The 4,357-nt window shown below is 37.6% G+C and overlaps 1 long non-coding RNA gene across 1 annotated transcript; it reads left to right on the top strand.

Annotated features, from left to right (window-relative positions):
• Positions 1-1,488: 1,488 nt before the first annotated feature.
• LOC140235968 (uncharacterized) lies at positions 1,489-3,158 on the top strand. The gene is made up of 3 exons (XR_011901718.1): positions 1,489-1,562; positions 2,119-2,434; positions 3,026-3,158. It is a non-coding gene; the product is annotated as an uncharacterized lncRNA (long non-coding RNA).
• The last annotated feature ends 1,199 nt before the right edge of the window (positions 3,159-4,357 follow it).

Below are 4,357 nucleotides of genomic sequence, written 5' to 3'. Positions count from 1 at the left end.
TGGAGTCGATACTGTATACATAGCTGACACGCGCTTTCCCAAAAAGAGATCGTGGAAACACTTAACCTCTGCAATTTAGTCCTCTTTGTCAGCAAGGAAACACAACTGTGAGAAGCTTTTTGGTAAATACTAATTTACTCTTGAACTTATGGTTTTATTCGTTACATCGCATATGGACTAATCATGTCTCATATTATGTCGGATAGTAGAAGAGTAAGATTTAGGAGTGGTGGAACATTGGCCGCATGGAGCGAGTATGATTTTACCCGTTGTGAAAACGAATGGAAGGGCGAAGGCATACGTTGCGAGACCGAGGAGTGGCCCGTTGGACCTTCAGGTTGGCCCACCGGAATGCTATTGCCGGCAAATGATCGAGGAAAACTTGTAAGTATAATTGCTCTTTTCGACTTGTGCAGTTGCCTCGTATTAGAAGAAAAAAACAAAAACCAGCAACACGTGTGATATTTGTATTGTAAAGAAATTGTTAAGAAAATAGATGACCTATTATGGATTGTGTACATGAAAAAACGTATTGCTATAGGCCTGTATGAATAAGCTCCAAGAGTATTTTCACGCATTGAAGATAACCACGTGGAAAATAACACTGAGGCTAATTGGTATATAAAAATCATTATATATTCTGTATACGTTAAACACTTGCTTGGCGTATTTCCTTTACTTATGGTTTATTGCGCAGTTTGCCATGATGTTCTCGGACTCGCAACTCGCGCCTTTTGTTCAAAAAGCTGTCATTCTCGGAGATACGAACTACCGAATTGGATGTCATTGTACATCGGAAGGCACATTTCGGTCTGTCGCTAAGGAGATTGCTAACTGCAACTTGGACGAAGTTCCCGATGTCGTTGTCATCTCCGTAGGTACTCACAACGTCGGCAACAAACACAGCCCAGGATGGATCACCAGGTAGTACAACGCATTTGTCAATGTTTGAGTACCATAGCTTTGTACATGTATAGATTGTCCAAATCCGGATGGCATACGAACTCCCGGTGGTGGTCATTCTCAAATTCTGTTGTATTGAGAAATTATTGAAATCAAGAGGCTCCCTTGGCTGTTGTGATTGTTATTCAACTAGTGATGAGATTAGTTGATGATGTAGAAAAATCAAAAAACAAAACCAAAAATTCTTTCATTCTGATGAAACATCCCATCAATTTGATGGGCATTACATTCATCGTCATTATAATCATACTTAAAAAATGATGTTTTACCTTTTGATTGAGGTGTCAAATACCATTTTAATGATTGCTAGTGATAGAAATATCAGATTCTTAATTACCATATATTCTGGTATACAGCTACATATAACATTATTGTCCAGTTATTAATCTCATTTTACTTTGTGTACAAAGAATATGCGCTCAGGCTCCATAGACCCTCTATCCTTTATCTTCTCCTCTCTTTTTTTTTTTTTTTTTTTACACCGCTCCCTAAGTAATAACTACTATCTATTATTTCTTTATATTTTCAGCATTGACGAGGACGCAAAAGATTTTCAGGCGCTCGTCAAGACGGCGTGCAGGCAGTTCCCATCGTCAAAGGTAAACCTTATGGTATAGAGTATGTGATATACAGTGTACTTATTGTTACTGTCTACATTAAAAGAAAAGGAGTGTTTTTTTTTTCTCACGACGGTATTCAAGACGGACATTCTTTTAAAAGCTCAAGGTCATAAATATAATTATTCTGCATGGTTATGAAGGTTGTATAAATGCAAAAGTTATAATAAGATAACAAAGTTCCAAATGACTATAATGATATCTGTTTATTACTGTAATAACACATGTTCATTTCGAGATTTCCTTGTCTTTTAATTTCCTGCGGCCTTAATTGTCTATTGCATGCAATTCCCGTTTCTTGGAAAGTTGAATAAAAAAATTATGAAATCTAAGTACGCTGACTAAACGTATTATCGTATGTTATCGACGACGTACTTTTGACAAAAGCATTTTAGTGGCAAAGAGATAAGATATGTTGACTGAGAAGAGTACGCAAAACGATAAAAAAGCGAACATACTGAACATAGCACAAAGTCACTTTTGGAAGATACGTTATTGCATATTGACAGGAATCGACTTCGTTTTTATTTTCTACTAGTTGATTCTTACGTCAATTTGTCATCGTCTGGATGGGTTATGGCAATATGTGGACGTGTTAAACAACGAGCTTTTGAGGATTGCTAACGAGGAAGGGTGTACATTTGTGGACATCGGAAAAGATATTGATCCAGACGATCTGGATCTGTTCAGTTCAGAGGATGGATTTCATTTATCGAACGAAGGGGTGGCCTTTTTCCTTACTGTGCTTGACGAAGAGCTCATCAAACCTGTGCGGCCGAAAGGGAAATATCCTGCATTCATGGTCCCACCAATCACTGCGAAACGCAGGGTCAAGAAGACGGCTCATACCGCAGGTTTGGATTTGAATCGTCAGTAAAGGGGGGGGGGGGGGTTACATGTCATAAGAATAGCAATGCACATTTTAACCTCTTGTTGCAGGAAAAATACTTTCTGCTCCAATCATTCCTTTTTCGTACAATTTGACGTTGTTCGTTCTTTAACGTTTGCCTAGTATTTTGATGATCTTTTGGGCCTCAGAAAATGATATTCTCTTAATGTTGCCCATATCGACAATCTTTTGACAATTCTCCATTGGTACCCTGTCCTGTAAACGGGTAATCAATATAACTATGACAGGAGGATGGGGTAGAAAATGTGTACATTAAGGTCAAATGCGCATAGTGAGTAATTTCAGTGAACATGATACACTAATAATGACAGTATTTTTCCCCAAAAAGGTTCAATTTACGTAATAATATATCTGTCATCGTCATCATCATCGTCATCACCTCTCTCGTCACCATGAACAATGATGCCATAGAAGAGTATGTTATATAGTATAATGATTATGAGAGATCATGCTGATCATCTGTGTAACTGAAAAGCACTATTATTCTGTATGTATTACAACCATGTACAGTGTTCCGCTGACTGTTAATGTATAGATATCGGAAGACAGTTAAAGAAGAGGAAATTAACGGCTGAACGGAAAATGCCATCGAAAAAGGATGAACGAAAAATGTCGAAGAGGCAGCATCACAAGCGAGGCTTTGATGGGACACCAGTGCGTGCGGAGGGCTCCACAATCAGGTTTTCGACACTTTTCATTTATATTATTATCATATTTCGTATGTACATGTGTGTTTGTGTGTGTGTGTGTGTGTGTGTGTGTGTGTGTGTGTGTGTTTCTAAAAAAAAAATTGAGCTATAGTGCTCTTAAAGGACAAGTTCACCTTCATAGACACGTGGGTTGAGTGAATGCAGCCTATTAGTAGAACACATCAGTGAGAGTTTGAGCAAAATCGGACAATCGGACAAAGTTATGAATTTTTGAAGTTTCTGCTCAGTCACGGCTGGATGAAAAGACTACTATAGCTTGTGATGTCACATGAGTACAACTATATAAAGAAAGAATAAAGAAAATTCAACACATTTCTATTTTTCTCGCATAGCAAAAGAACACTCGACTTCTCTCTTTCGACTTCTCTCGACTTCTCGACTTCTCTCTCTATTACCCTTAACATACGTCAGTAGCAAGTCGAAGAAATGTGCACTTTATTCAAAAAGTAAAATGTTGTGAAATTCTCTTTTTATTATCATTATATAGTTGTACGCATGTGACATCATACACTGTAGTGGTCTTCTCTTCCAGCAGTGACTGCGCAGATATATACTTAAAATATTCGTAACTTTTGAACGGATTGTCCAATTTTCCTCAAACTATCACTGATGTGTTCTACTAATATTGCTGCATTCTCTCAATCCTTATGTTTATGAAGGTGGACTTGTCCTTTAAATACGTGTAGTTTTCCCACGATTCATATGCATGGACAAATCTAAGCGTCTCTTGAGGACGTAACCGATGAAAGCCTGCGAAGAAACAATAGAAATGTAGACAACTATACTGTTACGGGAAATTCTTAAGAGAAAAAAGAAATAACAGACAGATTTTCCAGGTATTTTATTCAGTCACCATTAAATTCTGATACGCATCTCATGTCCAAGAGTTTGCTCAGTCCATTATAATTTTAATGGGCAATAAAACATGGATAATTTCCTTCCTGTATTGAGTCTGAAAGTGTGATTAATATAGGATATGTTTTAGGGCAGATTGAGTTCGTCTGATGAGGCGCTTCTTATTATACTTATTATCGTAAAGAGTAAATTGGAAAGTCATGTTAGCCCCAATTTGTATCAGACTGAGTAACAACGTCCAATTCAACATAACAACGCAAGAGACCCCTTGTACGACCCATCAACCCTCTCATGCATATCCA

The sequence above is a fragment of the Diadema setosum genome, chromosome 12 (genome assembly GCF_964275005.1).
Source record: "Diadema setosum chromosome 12, eeDiaSeto1, whole genome shotgun sequence".
Lineage (NCBI taxonomy): Eukaryota > Metazoa > Echinodermata > Echinoidea > Diadematoida > Diadematidae > Diadema > Diadema setosum.
This window is presented reverse-complemented; position numbering and strand designations above follow the sequence as displayed.